The sequence below is a fragment of the Cricetulus griseus genome, chromosome 2 (assembly GCF_003668045.3).
Source record: "Cricetulus griseus strain 17A/GY chromosome 2, alternate assembly CriGri-PICRH-1.0, whole genome shotgun sequence".
Classification (NCBI taxonomy): Eukaryota; Metazoa; Chordata; class Mammalia; order Rodentia; family Cricetidae; genus Cricetulus; species Cricetulus griseus.
In genome coordinates this window covers 58,470,346-58,491,932 of record NC_048595.1, presented here as the reverse complement: position 1 = coordinate 58,491,932, position 21,587 = coordinate 58,470,346, and positions in this window count along the sequence as shown.

The window sequence follows — 21,587 nt, the reverse complement described above, 5'->3', positions numbered from 1 at the left end:
CTGTATTTAAGGGATGGAAAGAAATATTTCAGAAAGAAAGTAGGGAGCATGCTGAACAGCTGAAGCAGAAAACTGAGTAGGTAATTTCCTCAACTGAAGAAAATATTTTCCTTCAACTTATGTTTCTTTTATCATATTTAGCCACACAAGTTGAAAATATGATAATGGCAGATTTCATTTTTAACAACAATGAAGTATGGTTTATTTATTTTTATTAAAAACATTTTATATATTTTACCATGTTTCCTCTCCCTCAACTCTCATCTTCAATCTCTCTCTCCCTCCCTCTCACTCTCTCTCTTCCTCTTCTCTCTCCTCTATTTGTCTTTGTTCAAAGAGAAAACAAACCAACACCAAAAATTAAAACAAAAAGAAACAAAAAAACATGACATTATCTATAATAAGAAATACAAAGAAAACCACTGAATTTTGTATGAGATTTAGGGCTATACAGTATATACCTCTTAGGCTAATGTGTGAGTATACAGAGAAAATATCAAAATTTTAATTAAGGTATTTTGTAATGACATGAACAATAGAAAATTATTAAAATATTTAATATTTCAAGTAAATAAGGTTTTAAACCTCTTTTCTAGGTGTCTAAAATCTTTATAATAAGTATTTCCTCTAAAAAGATTCCTTAGGCACATAAATCTTTTCTCCCCCTTCTCTGGAAGAATAAATGAACAAATTTTAGTTCATCGTAGTTATTTTTTGTTTTATTATTATTATTTATTTTTTATTTTAGAGGCACTCATATTTACATATCCATCCCCCCACTCCCTGCCCCCCCATCCTCCCATGTTCCCCACTAACTGCCAACCCACCCCCACCTCCTTCCTAGGGATATCAAGGTCCTCCATGAGGGACCTTCAAAGTCCTTCATATCATTTGCGGGAGGATCTACACCCTTCTTGCTGTGTCTGGGCTTCAATAGTATCCCTCCACAGGAAATGGGCTCCAGAGTCTATAGTGGGAAATTACCAATACGGAGTCAGGTAGAAATATAAGGGTATTTAATAGGGAAAAGCCTTACTTACAGAGCGAACCAGCCAGCCGGTGGTAGCAGTCTGTACAGCAAGCAGCAAAGAGAAACGAAACCGAAAACGCAGTCCCACTTCGTCACTCTGACCACGCCCTCACAAGCCTGGTCAAGCACACCTGTAGCCAGCCCCTAAGAAGGCGTGGCTACAGCTTCCCCTACAAGAGTCCATTTGTGCTCTAGGGATAAAGATTGGCTTCACTGTTAGAGGGCCCATAGACTACACTGACCTTCTAGCTGGCACACACATTCAGAGGACTTGGTTCAGTCCAATGCTGTTTCCCCATCTTCATGACTAGGGTCTCCATGCTCTCACTAAGTCAGGTCAACTGTTTCTGCCGGTTTCTGCAGCACCATCTTGGCTCCTTTGCTCATCCCTCCCCCCTCTCCACAACTGGATTCCAGAAGTATGGCTCAGTGCTTAGCTGTGGGTGCCCCTTTCTGCTTCAGTCAGCTACTGGATGAAGGCTCTAGGAATGGCAACCAAGGTAGTAATCAATCTCATTATAGGGGAAGGACATCAAAGGCACCCTCTCCACCACTGCCTAGATTCTTAGCTGGGGTCATCCCTATGAATTCCCTAACATTTCCCCTGTGCCAGACCTCTCTCCAAACCTGTACTGTCTCCCTCTATCAAGGCATCTCTTTTCTTGTCCTCCTCCATTCCTCCCTTGTCTCAGTCCTCTTGTTCTCCTCCCCCTCTCCTTCCCATCATCTATCTCTCTCCCACCCCACTCTCACTTTGATCAGGGGTTCTTGTTCCCCTCCCCTTCTTTGAAGGACTATGCAATCTTCTCTTGGGGTCCTCCTTGTTTCCTAGCTCCTCTGGTAGTGTGGATTGTAGACTGGTAATCCTTGCTCAATGTCTAAAAATTATATATGAGTGAGTACATACCATGTTTGCCTTTCTGTGACTGGGTTATCTCACTCAGGATGGTTTCTTCTAGTTCCATCCATTTGCTGCAAATTTCAAGATTTCATTTTTTTTTTTTTGATGAGTAGTACTCCATTGTGTAAATATACCACATTTTCTTTATCTACTCTTCAGTTGAGAGGCATCTAGGTTGCTTCCAGGCTCTGAATATTACAAATAATGCTGCTATGACTATAGTTGAACATATGTCGTTTTTGTATGAATGTGCATTCTTTTGGTTTATGCCCAAGAGAGGAATTGCTGGATCTTGAGGTAGACTTATTCCTATTTTCCTGAGAAACTGCCATACTGATTTCCAAAGTGGTTGTACAAGTTTGCACTCCCACCATCAATGGAGGAGTGTTCTTTTTTCTCCACATCCTCTTCATCATAGACTGTCATTTGTGTTTTTGATTTTAGCCATTCTGATAGGAGTAAGATGGGTATCTCAGAGTTGTTTTGATTTGCATTTCCCTTATGGCTAAGGATGTTGAGCACTTTCTCAAGTGTTTTTTTAGCCATTTTAGATTCCGCTGTTGAGAATTCTCTGTTTAGTTCTGTGCTCCACATTTTAATTGCATTGTTTAGTGTTTTGGTGACTAGCTTCTTGAGTTCATTGTATACTTTGGTAATCAGCCCTCTGTCAGATGTGGGGTTGGTGAATATCTTTTCCCATTCTGTGGGCTGTTGGCTTTTTTTTTTTTCCGACTGTTTCCTTTGCCTTATAGAAGCTTCTCAGTTTCAGGAGGTCCCATTTATTAATTGTCAATCTCAACTTCTGTATTACTGGTGATCTGTTCAGGAAGTAGTCTGCTGTCCTAATTCATTTGAGGGTGCTACCTAACTTCTCTTCTAGGAGGTTCAGTGTTGCTGAATTTATGTTGAGGTCTTTGATCCATTTGGACTTAAGTTTTGTACATGGTGATAGATATCCATGTATCTGCAACCTTTGACATGTCTGAATCCAGTTATGCCAGTACCATTTTGTAGGGGATGCTGTAGCCAGGCCTGCTTAGGGTGGTCAGGGTGCCATAGGGAAGGTTTAGCGAGGGACGCTTATGTGGCAGCCTGCTTTCACTTTCATCTTCGGCTTGCTGTACTTACTGCGGCCTGCTGGCTGGATAGGTTGCTCTGTAAGTAAGGCTTTTCCCTATTAAATTCCCTAGTATTTTTACCTGGCTCCCTATTGGTAATTTCCTACATTATCTGGTTGTCAGAAGCAGGATATTGTAAACTTAGGTCCCATTTGGGAGAAGCTGCGAGTTCCACCGGGACAGCGGCCTAGGCCAGGAAAGTGCTCCTGTCTCCACAGGTGCGTCCCTGCTGCCGCTTAGCCGCTCAGAATTGTCTGCCCAGCTGGGAGTCTTCCACAGACCTACCCACGGTTACTGTCGAAGTTTCTAGCTGCGTGCACCGGACTAGCTCAGACTGAGGCCTACCTGCACCTGGAGGCCTCCTGCCCTTGAGCCCAGTAGGTCTTGACTTTCAGCAGGGCCTGTGGCTTCCACTGGCTGCTGCAGCTGTAAAACTGGGCCTCTTTCAGTGGTTGCGGTGGCAAGGCCGTACATTCTCTAAGATAAGCATGGCTCCACCACCATCACCATCTTGCCTGAATGACCACTGCCAAAAGGGGAATAGCTGAACACCTTCGCCACCTGCTGGTCAAAGATAGTTACTGCATCTGGAGTAGGAGCCAAGAGGTAAAATCATGGCAGAATATTTATCATTTGCTAACATTAGTATTATTTTTGCTTATTACATGAATTCAATGTTTGAGGAGGACGCTAATTTGCCAATTACTTGCCTATATGCAGTAATGGCAGTTAGCTTGCTGGTACAAATAACATTATTAGCCAGAGTTCCCAGGAACAGTAACAAAGACAACCTCACCACCCGCTTACAGGAAATAACAGCTTTATGCAATGAGGTTTTGGAGAACAGATTAGGTCAGACCACAATTGTGCAACAAATGGAACAGAAATTGGATGATAAGCTTGGCTCTGTGTCCAATATACTGAAGACAGAGCTGTCTGTTACCCAAGATGAGATGCAATGTATTTATGATAAGATAAACACAGAAAGATGCTCCATGTCTGAAGCACTAGAGGCTAGGCTGTCTGAGGACCATGATGAACTAAAGAATATCTGCAGCCAGCTAGAAACTCAGATAGGCTCTGTGACCCAGAAACTAGATGCAAAGGTAGAAAATACCCAGGATAAAGTTGAAGAATTGGACAATGCCATTCAATCAATTATTGAAGCATCTAAGGTAGAAGATCACAAATTTGAGTCTAAATTCAAATGTTTGGAAGATAATTACAGAACAGGACTGACAAATTAGATAGGTCCATACAGCTGATTGCTGAGGACTCAAAATCAGCAAATCATGACCTTGAATCTAGACTCCAATACCTAGAAGGCAGTTTCTATACCATCCAGATGCTGTCTAAGGACAATTGTATTAAAGACATAGAAAAACATGTAGAGGAGCAGTTAGAACAATTTACAGATTCACTAACATGCTTGGAATCTTTTATGATGCAGGAAATTGAAACTTTTCATGAGGATATCATTACTGGGATTAAAGATCATTGGGATGCCTCAGAGGCAGAATCACTGCAACCTGAGGCACCTACTCCACCCAGGTAACATGACTATTCTTTTAAGGTTGTTACTCATACACCATTAGTTTACCCAGCTACTATGGTAGAAAAGCCATCTTCTAAGAAACACTCTCAAGGGCAGATGGCTTATGTATGGCAACCTATACAGCTGAAGGATCTTAAGAATATCAAGGAATCAGTTGTCTCATATGGTCTCCATAGCCCATATGTAAAACAGCTATTACATTTATAGGCAACCTTTAACAGGGTGACGCTCACAGATTGGGAACGATTGGTGGCAGCTGTACTTGAGAATTCATGCCAAATCCAATGGAGGGCATTGGTCAAGGAGGAAGTGAAGCTCCTTGATCATTAAGGCATAAAGGAAGGTTATGAAGCCCCTGTAGGTAAGATTCTTGGTGAGGGTATTTATGCTAACCCACAGGCTCAGGCTGAATATGACAACCATATACTGTCCCTATGAAGGAAAGCAGCATTAAATGCCTGGGATGAAGTTCATGACCCAGGAGACTGCCTAGAAGCTTATACCAGAAAAGAACAGGGACCCACAGAACAGTTCCAGGACCTCTTACAAAGGTTAACTAGGGCAGTAAAATTACAGGTAACAGATCTGGAAACAAGACAATCAATTATATATACTATTGCTTATGAAAATGCAAACCCAATATGCAAAAGAATACTTTTGCTTTTAAAGATCAGATCAGCTCCTGTAGAAGAATGGGTTTTACATGCAGCCAACATTGACTATAATGTGCAAGATACTGGAGCTTGGGTAGAAAATGATAGAGAAAAATTTGCATTCACTGTCCCAACTCTTAATAATTCACAGCCAGTTAGGAGATATCAGTGGAGGGTTTTGCCACAAGGAATGCTAAATAATCCTACTTTGTGTCAACACTTTGTATATCAACCTTTGGAAATAATTCATAAGAAATTTTCACAATCTCCTGTTTATCATTACATGGATGACATTCTTTTATCAGATTCTAATAAGAAAACTTTGGAATGTATGTTTGAAATGGTGAAGGAAGTTCTGCCTCTTTGGGGGGTTACAGATTGCCCCAGAAAAGTTACAAAGAAGAGATTCTATTAACTATAGAGTGACTTACAAAGAATCAGGCCACAGAAGGTGCAAATAAGGAGAGATCGTTATCTAACTCTTAATTCTCTTCAGAAATTATTAGGGGAAATTCCTCAATTACAGACAATTATTGGGGTAGAAGGAAATGACTTAAAGCATTTAAAAATCACCGTTAAAAGTGATAAGGACTTAAACAGCCCAAGAATATTATCTGCTGAGGCAGAAAAGAGTTACAATGTGTAGAAAACAGAATTTGGATGTACATGTAGATCGGATAAACCTTGATTTAGACTGTATTCAGGTTATCTTTCCATCCAGAGAATATCCTTCTGGAATTCTGATGCAGAGGGAAGACACCATATTCAGTGGATATTCTGCCACATAAACAGAATAAAAAGTTAAAGACATATATAGAAAATATTTCTGTGAAAATGCTGATCTTTTATTACACACCTGCTAGAGGTGATGGCAGTTATGGGTATACCTGCACAAATAAAAACTGGCAATGCTCCAGCATATTTCTCCACTAAATTGGAATGGTTTTTCAAATATTATAACATAAAGCACGTCACCGGTATACCACACAATCCTATGGGACAAGCGGTGGTTGAGAGATCTAATAGAACTCTTAAGGAAATGCTCTACAAACAAGCTTGGAAGACTAAACCCCCAAACATAGGTTGCATAATGCTTTATTAACACTAAACTTTCTTAATGCCAATGAAAAAGGACAAACAGCTGCAGAAAGACACTGGACGATGGAAAAAACTGCTGAATTGAATCAGCTGGTATACTTCAAAGATGTACTAACCTCTGTATGGAAACCAGGACACGGGTTACGATGGGGTAGGGGGTTTTGCATTGGTTTCCACATGAGAAGAAAAATTTCGGATACCATCTCAAATTTGATCAAGATTTGAGTTGAAAAGGAAAAAATCTCTCGATGAGGAGAAATAACAGGTATTCTACTAAGGTATATTTTATAAACCAAATAGAAACCTCCCAAAGGAAAGGGAAGTGTTTTGCTTTTATCTTCATAGGAAAACTCATCTCCAGAAGTCAAAGGATACTACATGGGTAGAAACCTAAGGAGAGAATTAGCTATAACCATCAAACAAAAGAACGTGCCATATGGTAAACTTTACAGCTGTCTCTCAGAGAACTTTATTTGTCTTTTTCTAGTCCCTATTCAACTAAACCAATGCTGGATTTAGAGGTGGATTTTGGTTTCCTCCTCTAAAATCCAAGCATATTGTTTAACTAAACTTTAGAATTTCTGTATTGTATCAAGAAGCCAATTGATGTAATTCAGAATAAGAGAAAAATATGGGGACTGTCTTTGTCTTTTCTTGGTTCTTTCCTTCAAGGTGTACACCCTCTCATAATTGTTATTCTCCCATGGTTGCCTTTTTCTAGTATACATACTTACACAAGCAAACATTTCTCTGCTAACATTTATGTTTGAGTCCCACACAGCCAACGAAGACCTGCCTGACAGCAATCACTGGATGCCCTGGAAATAAAATAGGCCACACCTCCTCGCCTGCACCGGATCCAACTTGCTCCATTTCAACAATCCATTCAAGACTTTCACTATACTAACATTTTCTTCCTACAGGACCCCACAAGGCTACCATCTTCCCATTTCAGCAGGAAATAACTTGTAGGATGCTATGGCTCCTTTAAACCATTGTTGTCACTTAGGATAGTGCATATACCTAGTTAGGGATAGCTTCCTATTGTTTATGGTTGGGTTTGGAAGGAGGTGTTCAGGCTTGGACACCTTTTTCAGATGGCTTTAGTGTTTAGTTAAAATAGACATAGTTAGGATGTGACATAAGTGGATTGTTGTATCTTCTTTTATTTTACCTTTATGATTGTTAATTTTGGATACTTTACACTGTTAAGTTTTAATCCTCTTTTAGACTAAAAGGGGAATTGTAGGGCATGCTGTAGCCATGCTGTGCCTGAGCACACTTTCGTGTGGTCCAGGTGATTTAGGGAAGGTTTAGTGAGGGACACTTATGTGGTGACCTGCTTTTGCTTTCATCTTAGGCTTGCTGTACTTACTGCTACCTGCCTGCTGGCTAGGTAGCTCTGTAAGTAAGGCTTTTCCCTATTAAATTCCCTTGTATTTTTACCTGGCTCTGCATTTTTCCATTGTATAACTTTAACTTCTTTGTCAAAAATCAGGTGTTCATAGGTGTGTGGGTTAATATCAGGGTTTTCAATTCGATTCCATTGGTCAACCTGTCTATTTTTGTGCCAAATACCAAGCTGTTTTCAGGACTATGGCTCTGTAATAGAGCTTGAAGTCAGGGATGGTGATGCCTCTGGAAGTTTGTACAGGGTTGTTTTGGCTATCCTGGGTCTTTTGTTTTTCCACATGGAGTTGAGTACTGTTCTTTCAAGATCTGTGAATAATTGTGTTGGGATTTTGATGGGAATTTCATTGAATCTGTAGATTGATTATGGCAAGATTGCCATTTTTACTATGTTGATCCTACCCATCCAAGAACATGGGAGATCTTTCCATTTTCTGGTATCTTCTTTAATTTCTTTCTTTAAAGACTCAAAGTTCTTACTATACAGATCTTTCACATGTTTGGTTAGTGTTACCACAGGTATTTTATGTTGTTTGTTTTTACTGTAAAGGGTAATGTTTCTTTGACTTCTTTCTCAGCCCATTTATCATCTGTATATAGTAGGGCTACTGATTTTTTTTTTTAGTTAATCTTGTATCCTGCCACTTTGCCGAAGCTGTTTATCAGCTGTAGGAGTTCCCTGGTAGAGTTTTCTGGTCTTTTATGTAAACTATCATATCATCTGCAAATAGTGAAAGTTTGACTTCTTCCTTTCCAATTTGTATCCCCTTGATCTCCTTTTGTTGTCTTATTGCTCTAGCTAGGACATCAAGTACAATATTGAAGAGATATGGAGAGAGTGGACAACCTTTTATTGTTCCTGATTTTAGAGGAATCACCTTGAGTTTCTCCCCATTTAGTTTGTTGTTGGTTGTTGGTTTGCTGTATATTGCTTTTTATCAGGTTTAGGTATGTTGCTGTTATTCCTGATCTCTCCAAGTCCTTTATCATGAAGGGATGTTGGATTTTGTCAAAGGCTTTTTTCAGCACTTAGTGAGATGATCATGTGGTTTTTCTTTTTCAGTTTGTTTATATGGTGGATTACATTGATAGATTTTCGTATGTTGAACCATCCCTACATTCCTGGGATGAAGCCTACTTGATCATGGTGGATGATTTCTCTAATGAGTTCTGGGTTTCAATTTGCCAGTACTTTGTTGAATATTTTTGCATTGATATTTATGACAGATATTGGTTTGTAATTCTCTTTTTTAGTTGTGTCTTTGTGTGGCTTGGGTACCAAGGAAATTTTAGCCTCTTAAAAAGGGTTTGGCAATGTCCCTTCTGCTGCTATTGTGTGGAACAATTTTAGGAGTACTGGTATTAGCTCTTCTTTGAATTTCTGGTAGAGTTCTACATTGAAACCATCTGGCCCTGGGTTTTTTTTTTTCTTTTTTCTTTTTTTTTTTTTGGTTGGGAGACTTTTGATGACTGCTTCTATTTCATTAGGGATTATAGGTCTCTTTAAATTGCTTATCTGTTCTTGATTTCATTTTGGTAAGTGATATTTATCCAGAAAATTGTCAATTTCCTTTAGATTTTTGAATTTTGTGAAGTCCAGGTTTTCCAAGGAAGACCTGATGATGTGGATATCCTCAGTGTCCATTGTTATTTTCCCCTTTTCATTTCTGATTTTGTTAATTAGCATGCTCTCTATGTCTGCCTTTTGGTTAGTTTGAATAAAGGTGTGTCTATCTTGTTGATTTTCTCGAAGAACCAAATCTTTGTTTCATTGAGTCTTTGTAATGTTTTCCTAGTTTCTACTTTATTGATTTCAGCCCTCAGTTTGATTATTTCCTGGTGTCTACTCCTCTGGGGTGCATTGGCTTCTTCATGTTCTAGAGCTTTCAGTTGTGCTGTTAATTCTCTAATGTGACTATTCTCCAGTTTCTTCATGTGGGCACTTAGTGCTATGAACTTCCCTCTTAGCACCGCTTTCAAAGTGTCCCATAAATTTGGATATGTTGTGTCTTCATTCTCATTAAATTCTATGAAGTCTTTAGTTGCTTTTTTATTTCTTCCTTGACCTAGTAATTGTGCAATTACACATTATTCAATTTCTCTGAGTTTGTAGGGTTTCTGCAATTTATGCTGTTGTTGAATTCTAACTTTAAAGCATGGTGGTTTGATAAGATACAGGGGGTTATTTCATTTTTTTTGTATCTGTGTAGGTTTGCTATGTTGCTATGTGGTCAATTTTAGAGAAGGTTCCATGTGGCGCTGAGAAGAAGGTATATTCTTTTGTGTTTGGATTGAATGTTCTATAGATGTCTGTTAATCCCAGTTGGGTCATAACTTCTACTAGTTCTTTTGTTCCTTTGTTAAGTTTCTTTCTGGTGTTCCTGTCTAGTGGTGAGAAAAGGGTGTTGAAGTCTCCTACTAAAAGTGTGTGAGGTTTTATGTGTGATTTGAGCTTTAGTTATGTTTCTTTTACGAACATGGATGCCTTTTTATTTGGGGCATAGATGTTCAGGATTGAGACTTCATCTTGATGGACTTTTCCATGCCCTTCTTCATCTCTTTTGATTGATTTCACTTTGAAGTATACTTTGTCAGATATTAGGATTGCTGTACCAACTTGTTTCTTGGGTCCATTTGATTGGAAAGTCTTTTCCCAACCTTTTACTCTGAGGAAACATCTGAGTTTGACATTGAGATGTGTTTCTCATATGTAACAGAAGTATTGATTCTGTCTTTGTATCCATTCTATTAGCCTGTATCTTTTTATAAGCAAGTTAAAACCTTTGTCATTGAGGGATATTAATGACCATTGGTTGTTGATTATTGTTTGATTTGGATTTGTTGTTTTTGGTGTTTATGTATTTCCCCCTTTTTTCTTTTGGTGTTTGGTAAAGTGGGATTATCTATTGCCTATGGGTTTTTGTGTTTTGAGTGTATTTATAATTGTTGGGTTGGAGTTTTCTTTCCAGTAATTTCTGTAGGGCTGGATTTGTGGCTATGTATTCCTTAAATCTGGTTTTGTCATGGAATATCTTGTTTTCTCCATCTGCAGTGATTGAAAGCTTTGCTGGATACAGTAGTCTGGGCTGACATTCATGTTCCCTTAGCATTTGTAGAACATCCAGGGTCTTCTGGCTTTCAAAGTTTCCATTGAGAAGTCAGGTGTAATTTTGATAGGTCTGCCTTTATATGTTACTTGGCCTTTTCTCCTTTGCTGCTCTTAATATTTTTTCTTTATTCTGTAAGTTTAGTGTTTTGATTATTATGTGGGGGACTTCTTTTTGTGGTTCAATCTATTTGGTGTTCTGTAAGCTTCTTGTACTCTCATAGGCATACATATCCTTCTTTAGGCTGGGGAAATTTTTTTCTGTGATTTTGTTGAATATGTTTTCTGTACCTTTGAGCTGAATTTCTTCACTTTCTTCTATACCTATTATTCTTAGGTTCGGCCTTTTCACGGTGTCCCATATTTACTGGATATTTTGTGTTAAGGATTTGTTCGACTTGAGATTTTCTTTGGTTGAGGACTGTTTATCCTCTAGTTAGTCTTCAACACCTGAGATTCTCTCTTCCTTCTCTTGTATTCTATTGGTTATACTTATATTTGTGGTTCCTGATTGATTACCTGGCTTTTCTATTTTCAGCATCCCCTCAGTCTGTGCTTTCTTTATTGTTTTTATTTCTGCTTTCAAGCTGTGAACTGTTTGAATTGTTTCCTTCACCTGTTTGGTTGTTTTTTCTTGGCTGTTTTTGGATTTTTAAAAGTGATTTGTTTATTTTTTGGTTTATCTTTTCCTCCATTTCATGCAATTTTTGTTTGTTTTCTCTTCTATTTCGTTAATAGATTTTCTCGTTTCCTCTTTAGTAGTCTGTATCACCTTCATAAGATAGTTTTTAAGGTCCATTTCTTCTTCTTCCTCTGCATTGGGCTTCTCAGGTCTTGCTGGTGTGGAGTCCCTAGATTTTGGTGCTGTCATATTGCTCTTTCTGTTGTTGAGTGTTTTCTTACACTGTCATGTTCCCATCCTTTCTTCCAATGGGTGCAGGTTGGGTCTCTTCCTCTCCTCTAGTCTCAAGCAGCAGGCAGAGGGTGGAGGAGGGCAAGGGTGAGGTGTTTCCAGATTCCGAATGGGCCTTCCTGTCTGGGCAGGTCCACTATACTTGAGGGGCAGGCTCAGAAAGAAGCAAGGAGGGGGTGATTGGGGGAGTTGGGGCCAGAGGAAAGCCCAGACTCACATCAAGCAGCAGGCAGAAGGCAAAGGGTGGCCAAGGATGAGGTATGGCGAGACTCAGGGTTGGCTTTCCTGTCTGTGTGGGTCTACTCAATGGGAGGAACAGGCCCTGGAAGATTAAAAAATGGGGTGATGGGGGAGTTGGTGCTAGAGTAGCACCCAGACTTACCTCAGGTGGCAGGTGGAGGGCTGGAGGGGTAGGGGGAGATCATTGTAGTTATTTTTAATAATATGTTTACTAATTCGTTGAAAATTTCTTACATTTATTTTTATTTTTTCTATCATTTTAAGATTATAATATAATTAATTTTTCCTTCCTTTTCTCACTCAGAATCTTTTTATATATTCTTCCTTGCTCTCTTTTATACCCATGACCTCTTTTTTCAATATTTGTAATTACACACCTATATGTATATGCATATGTATAGGAAAAGTCATTCTCCCTCTAACACAGCTAGCAAATCCCAACAGCTCTAAAGCTAGTGGTGGGATTTCTTGCCCATCCCATGTTGTGATTTTGACTGCTTAAGATTGCACAGGTGTTGTCATGCTGTCACAGTAGCTTTGAGTTCATTTGTGCAACTACTCTGCTGTGTCTGGAGGACATTATTTCCTTCATGTTATCCAGTATCTATATGTATATACATATATATTCCTAAATACAACTTCATCAGTCTGTATAGTCTACTAATGTGCATGCTTTCAATCTATTTGTTTAGATATCCAATAGTAGCTACAGACCCATACAATGTATTTTGATTGTATTAACATCTCTTCTCTAACTCTTCTCAGATCCTTCCTCTCTACCCACTGAACTTCCAGTTACTCTCTTCTTCCTCCTCTTCCACCTTTTTCTCTTCCTTTTCCTCTTCTAGCTCCTCCTCCTTCTTCTTCTTTCTTCTCCTCTTTCTCTTTTTCTTCTTCTTCCCCATTGAGTTCAATTTGTTTTGTTCACCTACTCTTGGACCTGCCTCGAAGTGTGGTCTACCTACCAGGGATCACATTACTAAGGAAAAATGTATTCTCCTTCTCTCAGCAGCCATCATATACCAATATAAGGGGATACACTTCAAGATAATAAAGGCAATATACATACACCCACAGACAACATCATGTTAAAGTGAGAAAAACCAAAAGCATTTTCACTAAAATCAGGATCAAGGCAAAGATTTTTACTCTCATCATTATTATTTAGTATGGTGCTTGAAGTCTTAACTAGAGTCATTAGACAAGTGAAATAGACAAAGAGGACACAAATAGGAAAGGATGAAATCAAAGTATCTTTAGTCACAGATGATATGACTCTATACATAAAAGATCCTAAAGACTCCACCAGAAACATCCTCCAACTGATAAATACATTCAGTAAAGCATATAGAGATGCAATTTTCATTTCATTTTTGTAATGAAATGAACAGTTAAGGAAGAATGAGTAATTCAACTAGTTGTTACAAGTGTATGGTTTAAAATTTACAGCCAGGTTCAGATCAACCTAACTCTGAAGCTTACTTACATTTTTGTGTCATCTTCCTTTATGTGTATATGATATATATATATATATATGTATAGATGCATACATGTGCATATATAGTATACATGCAGATATACTCATATGAGTATACTATATAGGTGTAACTTTACAATTTATTAAGCAAGTCCATGTAGGATAGAATTAAAGACTTTTTTTGGGAAACACAGGTGTTTCTGTGTATCTATATACACAGACACTATTTATTATATATATCTGTATGGATTATAAGTATTATATGTACTATATATGTGAAAAATGCTTACCCACTTCACTGCAAAAATGTATTTAGATTATATTTTCAAAGGTAAAAATTAAGTATCATGGTGATAAAAACACAGATAAAACTGTTTGCCTGCAGAGGAAATTCTGTTTTCTTGCCATATAATGCAATGAATGTGCACAAGCACAGCCAGCACACCTGACTGCTCTCCTGTCCTGGCAAGCTGTAAGAAGGCACTGAGGCACCATTAGAAACAAAACAGATTTTCGTTGTTATCAAGGAATTGCTTTAGCTACAAAGAACTGAGGCTCATTAAAGCAGGTGTGGCTTTGTCCTCTCATTTCTTGTAAAAATGAATCAGGTAAAGACTGCAGTATTATTTTTATTTTATAGGGTCAATTTCTTGAGCAAACTAAGCCACCAATTTGCATAAATTACTATTTGCCAATGTTAGTAGCAGCAAAGAGATGACATGCATTGCTATTCCATCTCTAGGTGAACATAAATATCCTCCCAAAGAATTCAATTGGTGAGTTATTCTCTTTCCTTTTTGGTTGTATAAGAATTGGATGTTCTGACTTTTTGTTGCTGTTGAAATTTTCATTCTTAGTGACTGTATTATCAGAACAGTCACTAAGAAGAATGCTGACATCTCTTTCCAGCTTGCACAAGTAAGAACTTCCTCATTGTGATCATTAGGAATCATTTTCTGATTGAAGTGTCTGGGACCTTGCCTAAACAAGCAATAAATCATATTCTTCCCTTTTTGAAATTAGGACTTTAGGGGAGAATAGCAGAAGGTATTCCAATGGAATGATGGATTCAGGCTGCCCAGTGGAGCCCAACCTCCTACATCTCACAAACACTGTATGCACAGTGATCTGTCATATGTAATGCAAATAATAGTATCCAGACATTCTGCAGATAGAAAATGGATCTGGATGGCCATTTTTATGAAGTTAACTAAAAACAGTTTCAGCACGTTTGAGTCCATTTAAGGAGCCTTCTCATACCTGAGCAGTTGTACAGAGGCAACTCCTCACTTGGAGGTTCTCTTGGGCTTAGTAACCTCATCTATCCTTCAGTACTGCTTTGGCTTTGATCTTTTCCCTCTGGAGATGAAGGCGGTTTTCTTCCCTGGACCTTTATACAGTATACTGATGGGGGAAGTACTTCTGTGTATGTTTATCTTTTTCATTGTTAAATAAAATACTGTTTGGCCAATGAGACAGCAAGTAGACGGGACTAGGAGTCAAAGAGGATTCCGGGAAATGTAGTAGAGAAGTGCTGATCCAGGCAGGAAGTGACATAGCAAGGAGACTCATATTTAAGGAAGGAGAAACAGGAAGGGACCTCTTTTCCCCTCCGCTCCTGCTCCAGCGGCACGATGTGATCCACAGCAAGGAGGGACGCCAATAAGGCATCTGATAAGATAAGTCTTATAACATATATAGATTTATGATAGTTAAGACTGAGCTAGCAGATGAGAATCCTAGTCATTGGCCAAGCAGCTTTGTACCTAATACAAGTTTCTGTGTATTCAATTGGGCCTAACTCGAGCAGGCGGCCTGCGTAAAGCTCACACGTGGCAGTGGGACTCAGGCAGCTTTTGGCAGAAAGATTTATCGTAACAGTATACAATATGGTCATGGCCAGCCTAGGCAGGTACCTCTGTAGAATAGAAGGAACATCGAAGGGTTGTGCATATACTCTTCTATGTCTTTGTTTTTAATTAAAAGACATATTATTCCTAATTATTATTAATGATATATATCTATATATATATTTATATATATATATAAATATATATATGTAATTGTATCCTCTTTATAAGTTCATGTATTTATAAAATGCATTATCTGTGAAGTTAAATATATTAGGACAGTTTTCTCTATGGTAAAAATTGACCAATGGCCTACCTCATCCAATGAGGCCTTGTTCATTCCTGAAGTTTCCACCTACTTCCAAGAACACCATCAGCTAGGTATAGAGCTCAGAACATGAGTTTCAGGTGGCATTTATGATTTGAACCATAATATAGGCCAAAGATGATAAAAAATAACATAAAACTAGAATCAGAGTAAATTTTTATTTAAAGTCTAGCATGTTATTGGAACTAAGAGTCAAAACCAAATTCACAACCTCTGTATATGTCTAAATATATATTCCTGAAGAATGACTCTGTTTATACTTGTTATGAAGGGACACATTTAAGGCCCTAGATAGTAAAAGAAAATTTGCTTTAGGCACATCAAAGTGAACATTTTAAGAATCTATCAATGGAAGTATTAATGTTAGGTAACAATATGTTATAAATTTTAACACTAACCTTTAACAATTCAAGAGAAAGGATTGCCTGAGGCTTGCTACTGTCATGGCCTCAAGTTCTAGTTGAACAAGCTTTCTTTTGACCTTTCAGGGGCATTAGTGATAAAAGTACTTTGAGAAATGTCAGAACTAGATAAAACATTTTCATACATATTGCACATGACAGACAAACTGGTAGGTTGATGTGAAAGCTTAAAAGCTTAAAATTATATTATGTATTCACAGAATTTTAACAGACTTTTAAGGAAGATCTATAGCCAATCTTTCTTAAAATATTAAAAAATAAAAGCGGAAGGAGCACATTCCTAATTCTGTCTATGAAGGCAAAGTCACTCTATACTGAAATCAGGTAAAGGCACAACAGAAAGAATACTACAGACCAGAATTCATGATGAACATAGGCTGTAAAATGCTTATTAAATACTTTCAAAGAGAATACAGACATACATCAAATAGATTATACACCATGACCAACTTGATTTTATTTCTGAAATGCAAGGATGGCTCAAGTCACAAACAATTCAACATAGTAAACCACATAAATGAACTTAAAGACAAAACCCCCACAATATTATCTCAATAGACCCAGAAAGAACCATTGATTAAATCCAACATGACTTCATCAAAAAAGACCTAGAGAATTTAGAACTAGAGGGAAAATATTTCAATGTAATAAAAGATATATTAGAAACCTACAGCCAATACCATTCTAAAAGTAGAAAAGTTGAGCAATCCCAATGAAGTCAGGAATGAGACAGAAATGTGCATTATCCCCTTTATTTTTCAATATTTTGGAGCAATAAGAGACAGAAGGAAATTAAAGAGAAATAAGTAAGGAAAAAAGAAATAAAACTATCCCTATTTGAAGATGACACGATGCTATGTATTAAAGGTCCCCAAAATTCTGTGAGAAAACTTCTAGAAAATGAGTAATCCAGAATTGTTCAAGGGTACAGAATCAACTTGTACAAATAAATAGTTTTCCTATACATCAACAAAAAACACACAGTGAAAGAGATCATGGTCACACTCCCTTTCACAATAGCCTCAAATAAAATAAAATATTTTGGAGTAGATCTAACAAAGGAAGTGTGATGGTTTGAAAGAAAATGGATCCCAAAAGGAGTGGCAGTATTAGGAGGTGTGGCCTTGTTGGAGGAAGTGTGTCACTGTGGGGGCAGGCTTTGAGGTCTGTTTTCTCAAATTGCACTCAATGTGACAGTCAGTTGACTTCCTGTTGCCTCTGAGTCAAGATGTAGGATTCTTACCTCCAGCCGCACATTTGCCTGCATGCTGCCTTGCTTCCCTGTTAATAATGGGCAGAAACTCTGAAACTGTTAGCAAGCCACCTCATTTAAATATTTTTTATTTTATTTTTTTAAGAGTTGCCATGGTCATGGTGTCTCTTCACAAAACCCTAAGACACAAAGTTTAGGACTTCTATAATCAAAACTTTAAAATGCTGAAGAAAGAGATACAGACAGTAGAAAATGGATTGGGAGAATGTGTTAAAAATGAGTTAGGGAATTTAACAGAGAATCATGCCAACCAGAAAAAAATTGAAAAAGTTTAAGTATATGAAAAATATTTATTGCCCCCAGCAATTGGGGAACTATTGTGAAAATTATCATTTTACAAAATATTATTTATAAATTTGTGCAATCTCAATCAAATCCTTATTATATTCTTTACAGATATACATAAAACTATGCTAAAATTCACATAGAACTACAAAAAAGATAAAATAAAAAGACCCCTGGTAGCCAAAACAATCTCCAATACAAAGAACAATGTTGGAGGGATTACAATTCCAGATCTTAAAATATATTACATAGCCACAGAAATTAAAACAATATGGTCCTGTCACAAAACAGACATTTTGTCTAATGGAACAAAGTAGAAGACCCAAAGTACAAGCAACTTTAGCCATTTAGTATTTAAAAAAGGGTCAAAGTATATGAAGAAAAGAAAGATTTTCAATACATGGTGTTGGGCAAACTAGAGGTCCACATGCAGAAGAATAAAATTAGATCCATATTAATCCATGTCTATCACTGTGCACAAAAACTGACTCCAAATGGCTCAAAGACCTAAACATGAAACATGAAATATAGAAACCACTAGAAGAAAACAGAGGCAGGATCATATATGATATAGACATATGGAAGAACGTTCTGAATAAGACACCATTTACCCCAAATTTAATACCAACAATTGACAGGTGGCATAAAAATATGCTGTACAGGAAAGTATCAATCATCAAGGTGAAGTGGAAGCCTACAGAATAAGAGAGAATCTTTGACAGCTAGCTATATATGTATGTATATATATGTATATATATATATATATGTATCTGTCAGTGTTACAGAATATTTAATTATGCAAATATGTGTTGCATTTGTTTAACTATGTAAAGATGTGTTACATTTGTTTAATTATGTAAAATTATGTTGCCATTTTACCTTGCCTGCCTAAGGCGCCTGATTGGGCTAATAAAAAGCTGAATGGCCAACAGTGAGGAAGGAGGTATAGGCAGAACTTCTAGGCAGGGAGAGTAAGTAGTAGGAAAAAATTAGGCTCTAGAAAGAGAGAAAAGGAGACAGCTGGGCAATGCCATGGGCCAGACAGACATGGAAGAAGCAAGAAAGTAGGACATATAGAATGAAATAAAGGTAAAAAGCCCCAAGACAAAATGTAGATGAATAGAAACAGGTTGAATTATGTTAAAAGAGCTAGGATTCATAGTTTATAATAAGTCTCTGGGTCTGTATTTGGAAACTGGTTGGCAGCCCAAAGAAAATTCTAACTACATGACAGAGGATTAATATCCAGAATATATAAAGAATTCAAAAAACAAAACAACACAACACAACCAAGAATCAACATACCAAATGACCCATTCAAAAAATGTGTCAGAGACATGAACAGAGAGTTCTAAAAAAGAAAAGAAATGGAAAATAATGGCTAATAAATAGCTTAAAAGATTCAGTGTCTCTAGCAATTAGAGAAATACAAATCAATGCAACTTTGATATTTGATCTTACCCAAATCAGAAAGGCAAAGATAAAAACAAAAAATAAACAAACAAACAACAACAACAACAACAACAACAAAACCCAAAACAAAAACACTGATTACAAATGCTGAAGGGTATATGAAGAAAAAGAAAGATGGATTCACTGTTACAGTGTGTTTTAGAGTTTTCTGGAGTCACAGAACTTATTGAAAGAATCTCACCATCTCTCTCTTTCTGCATCTGTCTGTCTGGTCTGTCTATCTATCATGTATCTATTATCTATCTAGTGACTTAACAGGCTTCAGCCCAACTAATCCAACAATGGATATCTGTGAATGGAAAGTTCAAGAATCTAGTAGTTGCTCAGTCCCATGAGGCTGAATGTCTCAGCTGGTCTTCTGCATATGCTGAAACTAGACTTCAGTGAAGGAACGGATGTGCTGGAAAGGTGAGGGTGAGCAGGCAAAGAAGAAGGAAACCTAATTTCTTCCCTTGACCTTATAAATGCTTCCAGAAGAATGTGTGGCCATGATGAAAGGTTTGTCTTCCTGCCTCAAAATCGGGATTAAAGGCATGTGTCATCCTACCTGAAGGTCTGGATTAAAAACTTTGTCTTCCAGTCTCAAGATCCAGATCAAAGGCATGTTTTCTTCCTTTCTCAAGATCTGGATCACAGGTTTGCCCTTCATTTCTAGATTGTAGTTCATTCCAGATAAAGCCAAGCTGACAGCCAAGAATAGTCATCACAGTGGGACTGTAAACTGGTACAGTCATTCTGGAAATCAGTGTAATGAATTCTGAGAATTCTATAAATAAATCTACTATATGACTCAGCCATACCACTGCTTGGCATATGTCCCAAAAACTCAACATCCTGCTCCATAACTTGCTCATTGATATTTGTTGCTACTCTATTCACAATAGCTAAGAAATGGAAAACCACCTAAATGTTCTTCAGCTGACAAATAGATAATGAAAATGTATGTATACCCTATGCTGTTCAGCTGTAAAGAGAAAAATAACCATAAACTTTGAAGACAGAGTGAACTAGAATTTATTAGATTGAGTGAGGTAATCAATATCCAGAAAGACAAATGTTTTATGTTCTTTTATCTCATCAGAAGTTCTCAATTCCAAAACTTCAGATGTCAATGCATACCCTTGAGTGCCTATAGAAACCAGGAAAGTAAAAAGGGACCATTGCTGAGATAGGGGATTTGGGAGAGAAATAAAGAAGGGAATAGTAAGATATAAGTGATCTGATCAGGGGAATTAAGTAAAAGGGGATACTCTAATTAGGGAGGTGGCTGGGGATAAATGTAGAAGAAATGAAGATCGTAAAATAACAGTAAGGATGTGAGAAAAGTCATTAACTATCTCTCTAAATTTTTTTCTCATCTGGATGGCAATGCTCCCTCCATTAGCCAAAGATTATCTAACAAAACCCCCAATACCAGGCATGAGAAGGCCTCTTTCGATTGCTTGGTCATGATTGCCCAAGAGTCTCCCCCAAACTATACACTATGGATATTACCCTTCATTTTTCCCAAAAGATGGAAGTTAAGTTCTTACTGTTGTAGACACTATACACTATAGACTCAGGACCCAGAGGCCCCTGAGCTGAAACTGACCACAATGCCTTCTCCTTGAGAACCAGCTTTCTAATTACAGAAGGCACCATGCAATATTCCAAATGAGAGAAGCAACTAACAGTTCCATTCAACTATGACTGCATATTTGTCTGAAATTCTCAACAATAAAAATATCTTAAAATATAGAAAGTGATTGAAGATGTCCCAGTGCTGACTCCTGATCCCTATAGGTGCACACTCTACTACACACACAATTATACAACACTCATGCACATATACAGAAGATATAAAATAAAAGTCTTACTACCCTTTCGTAGTCCATTTTAGCATCTCTCATATGCTCAGACTGTTTAAGCAAACATAGGTATTCATCTTATCCTTACTCCTATGCTAATTTTTAAAATGTAGCACCCTTATGTTTTCAATTTACAATGTGTATTGGGGACTTTCCACATCAGGTTCAAACTGCATTCCAACGCAACAGTTAAATTTAAAACCTATTGAAGGTCATTTTTGCTTACAAATTTTATGCTGTTACAATAATACTATACAAGATAAATTTGAATATGCAGTATGTTTCTTCGGTGAAAATATGTCTTTAGAATAAATTCAACATAACTATATCTATACAATTTATACTTCTGAAGGATAATTCTAAATTTTTGGGATTTTAATAGATTCAGTAGTTTGAGTTTTATGGATAAAGCCATCATGCTAGTGTAGTTCTATTCTGAATTTCTGTTTTGATAAAATTAAGCCTCTCTTCAGATGCTTGGAAATCATTGTATTTTCTTATTTTTTTCCTGTGACATCTGTTCACACACTGTGCATAGTATTTCTACTGGGTTTTGATTTTTCTTACTGAGCTGTTTTTCTTAAAAACTGTTTTAGGAACTCTTTATT